The 14,711-nt window shown below is 45.5% G+C and overlaps 2 pseudogenes across 2 annotated transcripts; one reads left to right on the top strand and one right to left on the bottom strand.

Moving 5' to 3' along the window:
- Positions 1–585: 585 nt before the first annotated feature.
- Positions 586–1,089, bottom strand: LOC308421787 (ferritin light chain 1-like; annotated as a pseudogene). Its single transcript has one exon. The product of its transcript is annotated as a ferritin light chain 1-like (transcript).
- A 2,561-nt stretch (positions 1,090–3,650) lies between these two features.
- Positions 3,651–5,064, top strand: LOC308421679 (peroxynitrite isomerase THAP4-like; annotated as a pseudogene). The gene is made up of 2 exons: positions 3,651–3,691; positions 3,761–5,064. The product of its transcript is annotated as a peroxynitrite isomerase THAP4-like (transcript).
- The last annotated feature ends 9,647 nt before the right edge of the window (positions 5,065–14,711 follow it).

Here is a 14,711-nt window from a genome sequence, read left to right as displayed (position 1 = left end):
GGCTATTATAAATAAGGCTGCTATGAACATGGTTGTGCAGGTGTCCTTATTAGATGTTGGAGCTTCTTTTGGGTCTATGCCCAGGAGTGGTATAGCTGGGTCCTCAGGAACCAGGTTTCTGAGGAACTGCCAGACTGATTTCCAGAGTGGTTGTACCAGGTTGCAATCCCACCAACAGTGGAGGAGTGTTCCTCTTTCTCCCCATCCTTGCCAGCATCTGCTGTCACCTGTGTTTTTTTATCTTAGCCATTCTGACTGGTGTGAGGTGGAATCTTAGGGTTTTTTGATTTGCATTTTCCTGATGACTTGGGATGTTGAGCATTTCTTTAGGTGCTTCTCAGTCATTCAGTATTCCTCAGTTGAGAAGTCTCTGTGTAGCTTTGTACCTTTTTTGTTTTTTTTTTTTTTTTTTTTTTTTTTTTTTTTTCTGTTTTAAAAAGCTTTATTTTTTCTTGTTCCAAGACTTGGGAGAGGCTCCAGGGTGGTTACAACGTGACCTAGTGGCTTTAGAGGTTCATTCAGGTGGAGGTCCTGAGGCGGCTGGTGCAGCAGAGGAGGGAGCCCCTTGGAAGGCACAGAGGCCTCCTAGTCCTGCTTGAGAGTGAGGCGCTCAAAGAGATACTCGGCCAGAGACCCCTGGGGCACTCAGTCTGTGCTGGCTGTGGCCCTGCCAGCCGACGGAGGTTGGTCAGGGAGCTTTACCTCCTTATCCAGGAAGTGGCTTTCCAGGAAGTCGCAGAGATGCGGGTCTGCGCAGGCAGAACCCAGGGCATGCAGATCCAAGAGGGCCTGGTTCAGGTTCTTCTCCAGGGCCAAGGCAGCTTCCATGGCCTCCAGAGTTTTACCCCACTCATCTTGAGATGGCTTCTGCACATCCTGGAAGAGTGCACGGCCCCCACGATCGTTCTTCAACTTGAGGAGATGCTCTGTGCCCTCGTGTTTCCCTTGGCCAGTTTGTGGAAGAAGTGGCCTAAGCCCTCCAAAGCCCAGAGAGAGGTAGGTGTAGGAGGCCCGGAGGTGGAGGCTGACCAGGCAGTTCACGGCAGCTTCCACTTCGGTGGGATAATTCTGAGGAATATGAGAGGTCATGGCTGGTCCGGATCATGGGGCAAACCGCGAAGACGGTGATGACTGGTCCTAGGAGCTGGAGGCAGCAGGGAGATGGGAGCCCCCGGGTCTGTTCCGTTCAAACACTGTTGAAGCAAGACACAGATCCACGGGACCTCAAAGGCGCTGCTGTACCCCATTCTTAATAGGATTATTTGATTCTCTAGAATCTAACTTCTTTAGTTCTTTGTATATATTGAATACTAGCCCTCTATCAGATGTAGGATTAGTAAAAATCTTTTTCCAATCTGTTGGTTGCCATTTGGCATTTTTTAAATTAGTGATTGACAGGGGTAGGCCCCGCCTGTAGAGTGTGGCATCATCTCTGGAGAATTATAAGAAATCAGGCTGAGCAAAGTATGGGAAACAAGTCAGTCAGTAGACAGCCCCCTCTGTGACCTCTGCATCAAGTTCTACCTCTAGGTTCCTATCCTATTTGAATTCCTGTCCTGACTTCCCTCTAGGATTAACAGTGCTGTGGAAGTGTCAGCCAGATGAACCCTTTCCTCCACAACTTGCTTTTGGTTATGGTGTTTCATTGAAGCAATAGAAACCCTAAGACAAATATCTAAGTCAGATATGAGCTAGTCCCCAAACCATATGCCCCAAATATGAGATACATTTGCTGTGTGTATCTGAGACATTCCACATGCCATGTTAAAGGGGAAAAGGCTGCAACAAATGTCCTTTTGATTGGCTTCATTTGCAAGTTCTCAGATCAGACATCAGTCTGGACCAAAAATGGTTCTGAATGTCCTACTTCACCACTTAGGTTCTGTTTACAGCCAGAGGAATGGAGATAATGGACAGACCATGGGAAGGCAGTGTAGACACAGCGCAGCTGTACACAGCTTTCCTGCCTCACTGGAGCAGGTTTTGAACAGTTGGCCGCTTGTGACTGAGGCTCAGCTAGCTTTTGTAAGAGTAGGCAATGATCCATTCGCATAACAAAAGCTTTATGTGAAGTTGAAATAGGGAGCCTGCTTCAGACTGAACTTCACAGGGGCAATTCTTTTTCTCAGCAGTGGCTTCTGTTTTTTTAAGATTTATTTATTATATATAAGTACACTGTAGCAGAAGAGGGCATCAGATCCCATTACAGATGGTTGTGAGCCACCATGTGGTTACTGGGATTTGAACTCAGGACCTTTGGAAGAGCAGTCAGTGTTCCTAACTGCTGAGCCATCTCTCCAGCCCCTTGACAGTGGCTTTGATCTAGCCTATTAGACTGGTTGTTCCTTCTGCGTTTGAGGATCAAATCTAGTTTTCCATGTTGTCAGTCTGAAAGAGATGCTGAGGGCACAGCAAATATGAGAACAGAATATATTAGAGCTAGGATGAGCAGAGAAAAAAACGAGGGGGAAAAGGCGGAGCTGGAGGAGATGCTCCATGGGGAAAGTGTGTGCTATGCAATCATGGGACCTGAGTTTGGATTCTCAGCACCCACTATGGTGAACATCTGTCTCTCTAGTGTTGTTAGGCAGAGGCAGGAGAATGGCCAACCATTCTTGTCAGTTGGACAGCTCAACACTCAGTAAGAGACCCTGCTTATGAAAGTAGATGTTGTTGTTGTGTTAAACAGCCATGCAGTCAAACCGGCTTCTGTAGTCATTACTTTTCTACTGACCAGAGTAATCTATAGAAGAAAGCATTTATTTGAGCTTATGTTTCCGAAGAGCTAGACAACATGACGGCAGAGTGGAAGTGTAGTGGAAGGAGTAGGAAGCTGAGGACTCACATCTTGAACGGCATGCATGAAGTAGACAGAGTGAACTAGAAACAGCCTAAGTTTTTCAACTCTTACAGTCTACCTTTAGCAGCACACTTCCTCCAACAAGGCCATACCTCCAAAACCTCCCCAAACAGTGCTGCCAACTGGGACCAAATATTCAAATACTATGGGACTATAGGGAACATCTCATTCAAACCATACCTACTAAAATGCCTATATATTTATATCTATATATTTGTGTTCCTGTTGACTTTGGTCAGAGAAGCTTCTTTTTACAGTAGCAGGTAAGGCAGAGACTCATATCTGATCAAAATGCTCCGTGGATTGACCAAGCTAGCTCAGTCAGTCAATGGAATTTCCAGGGAGGGAAAAAGAACTGAAGAGGAAAAGAGGATTAGACAAGACTATAACATGACCACAGCCCATTCAGGAGGGCTAATGCAGGTTTAATTTTTTTCCAATCTGTTTTTATATCATTCTAGGTACATCTGAAGAATATGGTCAGTCGTAAGGCATAAACAAAGTCAAGGAACAAACAAATCAAAGTAATCAAACAAGGCAGTGAACCAAGGCACTGTGTCTATGGGTTTATCAGGATGACCAAGATACACATTCCTCATCTGTGTTTACCCCGAGCCTACTTCGTTGTCCTGGTCCAATGTCAAATTCCTGCCAAATCCATAGAAGTAGCCCCAACTCTCCACAATGGATAAAGCACCAAATAGAACTGTATGAATCCCCAATATTAACGTTCCTCGCGCAAGGCTCGGGGAACATTTAGGAAGACAGGTGCAAGAGCTAACAGAAGAGGATGGCTGTTGAAGGCAGACTTCTGGGTGTGACCTACAACAAGTAACAGAACTTAGGGCTGGGGTTATACAGCAGTTTCTTCTAAGATTATAAATGTTCCGTGGCCCATAGGAGCTGTGTCGCCGCTCTCCCTGGGCGCAAGTATCAGAGCCTGGAGGCTCCTGGGAGGCCCGCAAGGCAGGGCAAGGGTGACAAACACTCTGTCTCCTTCCACAGGCTTCCCCTAAAGGACTCCAAACGACTGATCCAGTAGTTGAAAGCTGTTCAGAGAGATAATTGGACCCTAAGTATTCATTCCTCTGCAGTGAGCATTTTACCAAAGACAGCTTCCCCAAGAGGCTGGAGGACCAGCATCGCCTGTTGAAGCCCATGGCTGTGCCCTCTATTTTCCACCTGTCGGAGAAGTGGGGGGCGGGAGGGGGCTGGAGGACATGGCCATGCTAGGAGAAAGACCACAGGGACGGTGAGGGGCCACAGAAGCGCAGCAACAGGGAAAGGAACTATAAGGTCTTCACTGTCTTCAAGCGATAACTTGATATCCAAGCCAGAGAGCCCCAAAAGTTGAGACGAGCTTCTCCACAAGGTGATGCAGCCCCCAAGACCACCCCAGGTGCTGTCAGCCAGGAGCCGGGTGAGTCTCTGGAAAGAACTCCAGGAGATGATCAGGCTGCCCCATTGGCGGGAGACCAGGAAGAGGCACTAGTGTCTGCTACAGAGGCTGACCACCAGAAGGCTTCTTCCTCTGTCGAAGCAGGCAGGGCAGGCAAGAGTGGCATTTCCGTGGACGACTTCACATCCCTAGGAGCTGGAGCTTGCAAGCTCATTGGTTCACGTTATTCATGTAGCTTCTCCAAGCACACTCGAGAGAGGCCATCCGTCTCCCGTGAGCCCATGGACCGAAAGAGACTGAAGAGAGAGACAGAGCCAAGGTGCAGTGGGAATAGTGTGGCCCAGAGTCCCCCAAGTTCCTCACTTACAGCAACCCCTCAAAGGGCTTCCCAGAGCCCCGCTGCCCCTCCTACTGATGTGACCCCAAAGTCAGCGGCAGAAGCGGTGCAGAGTGAGCACAGTGGTGCCAACCCCGTGTTCATCAACAAGGTCACCCTGTCGGCCTCAGGGGCCTGCGAGATCACCGACTCTCAGCTTGGCCCAGGTATGCCGCCTGAGGGAGCAGGCTAAAAAGAAGAGCCTTCAGAGGGTCAGTCGGTCTGACAGCAGGGTTCGCAAGCTGCAGGAGAAGCTGAGAAGAGTATCTCCCCTACATCCCCTACCTAAGTGGCCTGCTGCGCCCCAACCCGCAGTCAGGAGCCTCCCAGTGGTGGAGCCGCCAGGAGTTGGTACCTTCCCAGCAGCTCTTCCAGTACCTGGAGGAGGTGCTCCTCTCCCACGTGGGTCAGCCTATGCTCAACTTCTAAGTCCCGACGCTCACAGGCTGCCCCGGCCTTTAGATAACTCCACACTGATCCTACACGTGCCAGGCAGGAAGACGCAAAAGTACCTTTAGATTTGCATCAGACAAATGCTGTCTCCTTTCCCGGAACCTGGCAGCAGCTTTTACGTTCTTTTGCCATCTTTAAAATGTTAGGCAGACTGCACGTTTACAAGTTAGTTAATCCAAGCGGAAAAGCAGTTGGTGTGTGTTTAATTCAGTCAATACTGTAAGTCTAATGTACGGACATCAGTTACTCAGGGCAGCTGAAGTGAGAGGATGAGGCCGTCATTTGCCGTTGCCCTGCGCTGGGTGAGGTGTTCCAGCAAGTATTATGGTTCTCAGTGGGAAATAATGTTGCCTTTAAGGGTGGCTGAAATATAATTTCAAAAGTAATGTATGTCCTTAGCAAGTTCAATAGGGTAGAGCCATATGTCAGTGATGGAGCGGTTTTGTAGTATGTCTAAGCTCTGGATTTATTCCCCAGCACCTCACATATAAACAAACAAACAAGTAAATAAATAAATGTTCCATCGTGGAAGACAGCTTGTGAAGGAGGTGAAAGAGCAGGCTGTTCTAAGGGAGGTGAGACATTCCATCCTGCAGAGACCTCCTTAAAGCTCAGGAGGAAAACAATCCAAAGGCATCTTCCCCCCAGCCCCCACCCCAGGGTCTCAAGTAGCCATGAGTGTCCTGGAACTCAGTATTAGAACCAACCTGGCCTTGAACGCAGATCCCTCCTCAGTGCCGAGATTGAAGGCATGAAGTTCATAGGTCTGCGTCATCTGGCCTGATCTCAAGTCATGTGTGCGCCTGCGCAGCTCGCATGGTGGGAGTGGCTAATCTCTGGGAGGGGGACATGAGGAAGTCAGGTGCTAGTCACAAGACTAGACCGGAGTCCCAAGCGCCATCTTTGGACTGCCGCCACACCCGCTCTCCACAAAGAAGGGGGCGGGTGAGGGAGAAAGAGAAAGAGAAGAAAAGAAAGAGATAAAATGACCAACTGTCTTCTTCTTGGTTCCCTTCCTGTCGCTTTTTGTCGGCACTTGTTCTTGCTGACTGACACTCAGCCAAAGGGGCGTGGTGTTGGTGTTGTTTTTAATGCAGGGTCCTCTGTGGAGCCTTGGCTGGCCTGGAATTTGCCAGGTGATCCTCCTGTCTCTGCCTTCTCAGAGCTCGTCTTGCCGAAGGTGCCACTAAACCAGTCTTCGAAATAAAACCTCTAGTTCATTCTTTTGGTCTTTCAGACACATGCTAGTTCATCGCTTTAATAAAATGCACTAACAGATGTTAAACAGAAACAGTCACATCTGGGACATGCAAAGCCCCACTTCAAGTCTCCAGGGGAAGCAAACGAAATACTGATCCATCTTCCCCCGAAGTCTGTATCGCTAGCCATCTCTAGTCTGTTTAATCCTTAAGCTGAATATTTTGTGCATAAGAGTATCACCAATTATTTCAGTTGTCTTGGGGATAGAAAAAAAGAGCTTACAAGAGGAAAGTGTTGCAAACTGTGATTTAAAAAAAAAAAAAAAGAAAGAAACCAACCAAGTCTTGTGGCTAGAATTATATTTTTTCAGCTGAGTGGGTGATAAATCTTGAATTGCCTGCTTCCCGAAGCCATTTTGAATTATAGGTCTCTTTGGACCTTTCTACAGTCTTAACTTGGTTCCTACAGAGAAGGGACGACACATAGGTAAGCGGGTAAGCACCAAGCTTTTCCGGTCTTCTGCATACCTTTTATTTTTATTTTTTGTTTTATTCTCCTAAGCCAAGTTTTCTAAGAAAACAAAAACAAAATCTGCTGGTTTCCAGTCGACGGATTGTTATATTTGCATTATGTCTAGCTTTTTATTACATTTATTTATTTATCTTTCGTGTGTACACATGTGCCTGTCACAGAGCAAGCGTGGCCGGCACAGGATAATTTCAGGGAGCAGGTGTTGGGGATGAAACTCAGGTTTGGTGGCAAGCTTCTTACCTGGTAAACCATCTTGCTGGCCTCTTAAAAATAGGCCAGACTGGGAGATAGAGCAAGTATTTGCTGTGCAGTGAGTGTTGTGCAGCACCTATGTAAAAACCTGGGCCAGGTGACAGATGTTTGTAATTCCAGTGACGGGAGTGGGAAGAAATGAAAACCAGAAAGACAGATGACATGACTTCTGACCTCCACAATGTGTGCATGGACAAGCACCCTTGCAGACATTTGCACACACATGTACATAACACACACACACACACACCAGTAAGTAAGTAAATAAATATAAAAACAATCACACCGATGACTGAACCAATAGCTTGAAGAAGCCTGTCTCATAAGCCACTCACACAGTACAAAAAGCAACCTCCCCACCCCGGAGAGTTTCGGACAGTGTGGCCTCGTGAAGACTGTGACGGCTAATCATCACTGGCGACTTGGCTACATCTAGAATCAATCAAAGCCCAAGACACTGAGCTCTCCTGTGAGGGACTTTTCCTTTCTGATTTTCCCAAGACGGTTTCTCTGTGTAGACCATTCTGTAGACCAGGCTGGCCTTGAACTCTGCCTATCTCTGGAGTTCTGGGATTAAAGGTGTGTCCCATCACTGGCAGCATTACTTACAGCATGAAGACCCACTCTGAATCTGGGCGACGCCTCTGGTGGCAGCCCACACAGGACTTGAAGGGACCCACTCTGAATCTGGGCGACGCCTCTGGTGGCAGCCCACACAGGACTTGAAGGGACCCACTCTGAATCTGGGCGACGCCTCTGGTGGCAGCCCACACAGAAGGACTTGAAGGGACCCACTCTGAATCTGGGTGACGCCTCTGGTGGCAGCCCACACGGACTTGAAGGGACCCACTCTGAATCTGGGTGACGCCTCTGGTGGCAGCCCACACAGGACTTGAAGGGACTCGGCTTTTTGCCCACTTGTGGTCACTTTCTTTGTGACTTTTGCTGCTAGGTTTAAACTCACATCAGAATTCCTTTGCAGACTGAAGAATGCAGTTCTACAGGAATCAAGCACAATTCCATCGCCAAACTGGGACTACTGAGACAACCAGCCTGTGGATTCAACAACTGCCAGATCTTGGGCCTTTAAGTCATAAGATGGCCATTGTCGGACCTCAGACCGCATCCTCTAAGCCAATCTAATAAATCCCACATATATTATGTTAGAAGTGTGTGTGTGTGTGTGTGTGTGTGTGTGTGTGTGTGTGTGTGTGATTTACATATATTCATTCTATCATTTCTCTTCAATACAAGAAATTTTACACTTGGAGTTAAATGACCCAGGATTGAGCCTCAGCTGTCCCATTTCCAAACCCTGTGTCTGGGACAGTTAGTGAACCCCAGGCGTCAAATCTGTAATCCACAGAAGAGGAATATGCTGTTTTCCAGGGCTCATGTCAGAAATTCCAACTCTTAGGGAGGCTGAGGCAGGAGGATTAATGCGATTTTGAGGCCAGCTTCCACTACAGAGTGAGTTCTAAGCAAGCCTAGGCTACAGGACAAAGCCTGGGCTGTTGTTGCTTTGTTTTTATAAAGAAAAAGGAAGGTCCTTTGACTCTACCAGTGTTTTATGAGCAGTGACACAGCTGGTAACAGTGACCTGCTTGGAGCATGGGTGAAGAGACTGACATGTGACAGGCAATTTTAGGGACGTTTTTGCTGTTAAGTAATGAAGTCGAGGCAGATCAAGCACATGTGGGCTACTCTGTTTCCCACCTGTCAGGATCTTAATACACATTTCTCAAGCAGCTACTGAGTACCAAGCACTGTGCTGGTCTCTAGGAATACAAGACTTATTTCTTCAAGGGCTGTATAGTGTATTCTCAAAACGTTTAACTAAGTTGTTGGCATGTATTAAATGCTCAGGAAAGCTTGGCTGAGGTAAGCTGATCTAATTCTTTAATGTAACCATAAAGCCACTGAAAAGGTGATTTTTTTTTTTTGTTGCTTGTCAGTACTACTCAGTTTATAATGTGATTAGGTTGGTATTACTTCTAAAGTCTCTAGGGGAAAATAATATTTTTATCCAGAGTTCTTCTAGTCATCCACCTATTATACAGTGCTAATGTGATACTCTTCTACTTAAAATATTGATGTCGCTTTAAACATATTTATTAAAAATGGTATTTCAGGATTTTATTTTGAGATGGGGTTTCATAAGTCTCAGGCTGGCCTCAAACTCCCTAGACAGCTGGTTGTAGTCTAGAGCTTCTGTTCCACCTGCTCAACCTAGTTCTAGATTACGTGGTACAAGAACGAACCACCAAACGGATTTATGCAGTGCTAGGGATCAGATTCAAGGCTTTGTGCATGCTAGGCCAGTGCCCTAGTTTTTAATTTGTTTGCTTTGTTTTTGAGACAGGGACTTGCTATGAAGCTTGTAACCTTCCAAGCCTCCAGAATGCTGGGATTACTAGTGTGCGTCACTACGTGTATTAGTCAGGGTTCTCTAGAGTCGCAGAACTTATGGAATGTCTCTACATATTAAGGGGATCTATTGTGATGACTTAGTCTGCAGTCCAGCCAACCCAACAACGGGCAGCTGTGGGTGGGAAGTCTAAGAACCTACAGCTGCTCAGTCCCACCAGGCTGGTGTTTCTGCTGGTCTTCTGTATGAGTTTGGATATTGGAGAAGTAGGTTCCAGTGGGTGGCAAACAAGCGCAGGCATGTGATAAAGACGGCTGCGGTCACTGTGGAGGCCCACGTCTGGATCTAAACTGTCCTTCTCTTAGAACCTGCTTTGTCACAGGCTGGCCTTGAACTCAGAGATCTGCATGCCTCTGGCTCCTGGGATTAAAGGCATGTACCATCTTGCCTGGGCCTAAACTTTACCACTATGTCTCAAGATCCAGATCAAAACCGTGTGCCATCCCATGTCAAGAACCAATCAAAAAGCCTCTATCTTACAGCCTTAAGATCTGGATCACAATTGTGCCCTCCATTTCTGGATTGTAATTTATTCCAGATATAGTCAAGTTGACAACTGGGCACAGCTGTCATACTATATCTAACTGCAGGATGATACGCTGTACAAAATGAAAAACATTGGCAAAAAGAATGATGTTTCCAAATGGCAAATCATAGAGAATACACTGACCATGAATTGTATGTTTATTAATACACATATGCTCCCCAATTTTCCAGATTATATCAGTAAGTCCGCATTAAATATTTCTAGCTGTGGAACACTGTCACCTGGTCTCTTTAATCATGCTCACAAGACTTATATAATCCCAAAGCTTCATGGTAATATCTAGCATGTAGCTGATTTTATAATAAAGCACTGACTACCTCTTCTTATTTATTAAATACTGTACCAAAAGCAAAAACATACAGACAGGCAGAGCGATTGCATGGGTATGCTTTCATGTTGAAGTAAAAAATTGTGAGGCCGGACAGAGCTCACGGTAAGAGCACTTGCTGTTCCTGCAAAGGACCAGAGTTTGGTTTCCAGCATTTATATGATAGCTCACAGCCGTCCATCACTCTGGTTGCAAATGATCTGATGCCCTCTTCTGATTTCCACAGGTACCAAGTTGCACGTAGTGTCCTATATATATTCCGGCAGAACACTCATACACGTAAGACAAATAATCTAAAAATAAATTGGAGTAAAAAATTGTAGGTTAATAATCATAAGTCTGTACTGTACAATTAAACAAAAGGGGAGTCAGATACAATGCAACATGTTCATAATCTCAACATTTGGGAAGCTAAGGCAGAGGGCACCCTGGGCTTAATGGCTTTGATTTAAGTAAAACAACAACAAATAAAACCAAACCAAAAACTCCTTGTACTGGCTGTGGTGGTTCGAACTGTAAGCCAAGTACTTGGGTGAAAAACAGGAGGATTGCCCCTGAGTTTGATGCTGTCCAGAAGAGCTTGTCTGAAACAGAGCAAAAAGAAACAAAACAAACTCCAACAACAACAACAAAGAAACCGAGCAGCCAAGGGTACCTACGGATTCCCCCAAATGAGAAAACAAAAAGAACGGGGAAGAGATTGGAAAGTCTACACCAGCACTAGATGACAGGAAACATGCACAGAGTTTATTGTTGAAGGCACAACTCTCAGGAAGCTGCCCTCGAAGAAAAATTGAGCCCTGCTCCTTTTAACATAGCTGTAGCCATTTTGTTCTCAGTCTCCATTTTGCTCAGAAGGTGAAATTAAAATTGGGTTCTAATTATCCATAATTGACTGGGAAGAATGCTACCAAAGCTATATTCTCGAGTCACTTACATTCTGCCATATCAAGTACTAGAACTCTGGTTCAGGACCCGAGCCTTCCCTGGTGTAGGACCACCCACTCAGATTGAAGGATAGCTGATAATACTTTGTCTAGGTAGAAGGGCAAGTGCCTTTAAACTTTTAAACCTGGCTTTTCACATAAAAAGCTTGCTCTGAAGGTAGACTGGTGCCACATTTAGGTTCCGGAGGCCTTTTTGTGGCCCTGAGTGTTCAGTCTTGAGGTATGGGTTCAATAAACTGTTCTTGCTTAACTGAGATTTGTATTCATATGGTTTGTGTGGCAACTCTTGTGTCTGTTGTGTATAACCCTCAACAGTTATACACTTCCTTGGAGTTTTTCATAGCATCCACAAACCAACTGATGGCATCCCTACCGCGTACATGATTGTTCACTCATAACTCTCCCTTTCTTCCTGAACTCAGTTCAAAGGTTTACTCTCCTTGTAGAAGTGTCGACTTGGGTAACTAGTTCTGGCCAGTGGAATTTGATCAGTGATCCCATCTCTGTCGATGGAAGGTTTTGAAAGCTCCCGGTTTACTCTCTCTGCACAGAGAATGAATTACTGTGATTCGGGCGTGATGATGGCTATTCTTAGTTGACAACTTGACATCTTCAACTAACCAAGACCAAAAGTAGAGGGATTTTTTTTTTTTTTTTTTTTGCTTAATTTGACCTGGGAAGACCCACCTCTAATCTGGACCATACTTGCTGTAAGAGTGTGTAAGGACGTGGAAGAAGGGAGTTCTTGCTCTTTGCCTGCTTGCTCTTGCATCAATAGCAAAACCGTCCCTTCACTGGCATTAGAGCCCACTTGTTTGGGATTCATGCATATACTAAAGACTAGCTAAGACATCCCACCCGTGGATTGAATTACCAGATTCTTGGACATTCCATTCATAGGCAGTCATTCCTGGGTTAGCTGGACTGCCTGTAAGTCAGCCTATTCCATTTCTCTCTGTCGAGAGAGATCCGTTCTGTAAGTTCTGTTACTCTGGAGGTCCGTGGCTAATAGAAGTGATACAGCTAAGAGACTGAGGTCTCTACCAATCTCGGGAGACTGGAACAGTGACTCTGACCCTCACTAGTCACTAAGGAAGAGCAGATGACAAGCCTTTGCTGTGTTGAATCTGGAGAGGTAAACACACACTTCCATCCCTAACACAGAGCTACCTCCAACTCACAGCCATGTGCAAATGACAAATTAGTTTTCTACAGGAGAGACTTACTGCAGAAACAAACCACTCTTAAGTGTAAGGTCCATGACCAGCAGTGGTTGGCCGACAGAAAACAAACTCAGTGCATCGTTAGAGGCTCTCACGATGTTAAGCCTGGGCCTTTTTTCTTTTCCCACCTTACACGTCCTCTGCATATATGTTATGGCTTCCCGTTTGGGGATTTTTATGGAATCCCTGTGTATGTGAATGGGTGTGTCATATTCAGATTTGTTTGGGGTTATATTTACTTTATACTACTGTTATTTCTTAGATTCCTGTTTCCTTTCCAAGGAGAGTGAGAAAGTGTGGGATCCAGTCGGGCTGGGGGTGAGGAGGCACCACAATCAACATATTATATGACTCTGTTCTCAATAAAAGATTTTATATAAAAAACAGATGCTTGTTACTTGGTGGCAGAACACAGCTTTCCTGTTTAATCCAGTCTGGGAAGATTCATGCCTAGTTTTTTGGTTTTCTTCAAGACTGGGTTTCTCTGTGTAGCTCTGGCTGTTCTGGAACTCACTCTGTAGACCAGGCTGGCCTTGAACTCACAGAGATCCACCCGTCTAAGCCTCCCGAGTGCTAGGACTAAAGGCGTGCCACCGCAGCCAGGTCTAATGCCAGTGGAGTGATAAAATAGATAAAGTCACACTGGGTTGTCAGAAGTATCTCTGTATTAAAGGCTTTTTAGCTCCAGGTCTAATTATTAAAATAACTTTTAATTTCAATATCCTATAAGTTTTCTACATTTAAGATGATCCTACTGTGACTTTTTAAATAGGATTTTAAATTCACCCATAAAGCTTCTGTGCTTTCTATAAATGATCACCTTTCTTAACATTAGTGGACTTGCTTAATGTAGTCACATGTCACAATTTCCAAAAGCATTGGAACTAGAACAAAAAGTTATAAGTTATGAACATTCTGCTTTGATGGAAAGCTGGTGTATCTGCTCCTGGGTACCCTTCTCCAGAGGGTGAAAGGACAGAGCACTAGGGATTATTTGGCATTTATTCACATCCTAGGAAACGTTTAACCTTGAAGGGTTTTTTAAATTGTTAGAGTGGACAAGAAGCATGAGTGCCAATCTTGGTTTACAACTGGGTCACATCTGGAATCAACAAAACCCAAACAACTGAGCACCCTTGTAAATGTTTTCTCGACTGGATTGACTGGATCGTTTGAGGTGAGAAGTCCCACCCTAACTCTTCATGCCCTCTGCAGCAGCCTACACAAGAGGAAGGGAGTAGAAAGCTTTGCATAACGCCTGCTCCTCCCACTGCTCAGACACTACTTTGCTGACATTAAAACCTATTTCTTTTGATTCCAGCGTAGACTGAAGACCAGATGACACATCCAGCCTCCAGCACTGAAAACTACAGGTTTTTCTGCCTTTCAGTTTGGAGACAGCACTGTTGAACTAGCCAGACCACAGCCTGTAAGCCGATCTAATAAACCCCATATATACATATATATGTATGTATATACACACACAATATATGTGTATGTATGTATATATATGTATATATACACACGTATTCATTCTATTAGTTGTTTCTATAGAAAACCCTGAATAATACAATAAGTGAGATATTTTTAAGCCACAGAAAAGGAATGCGGTGTTACTGGAGGCTATAAGCCATCAGCTACCCTTGATTATCCTTTCAAGAGAACACGACCAGTGCAACATTTTGAAGTTTTTTTTTAACTTGTTACTTCTTTAGCTCGAAACGTAAACGCAGGAATTACCGTGTGATTTCTTGTAGCCTATTTTTATGGGGGGGTGATGACTATTTATCTATAACTACTTAGGTTTTCAAGTTCAGAATACCGAAAGCGCCAAGGAGGTTGATATACAGGGCAGCAAGGGAATCAGTAGGAATATACTACCAGGCGCCTACTTTCAGAGTCACTTTCCTTAGATCTTGCTGGCTTTGTATGCGGGACACCCAAAGTCCGGAAAGTTCTGCAGCAGAAATCCTGAGGATTTCTAGGGGCGGGAAGTATACGAGGACGAAGTCAGGGGCTGGAAACCCAAACCGAAACCTCAGCACCGAGCGGAAAGACGCAACCTGTGGGCCCAGGCAGGCCGAGAAAGGCTCCAGGACGGGAAAAGCAGACAGAAAGGAGACGCCCAAGTCAGCAGGCGTCGGCTGGGGGCTGCGCTGGCGCTGGG

This window comes from Micromys minutus (assembly GCF_963924665.1).
Source record: "Micromys minutus genome assembly, chromosome: 6".
NCBI classification, from domain to species: domain Eukaryota; kingdom Metazoa; phylum Chordata; class Mammalia; order Rodentia; family Muridae; genus Micromys; species Micromys minutus.
This window is presented reverse-complemented; position numbering and strand designations above follow the sequence as displayed.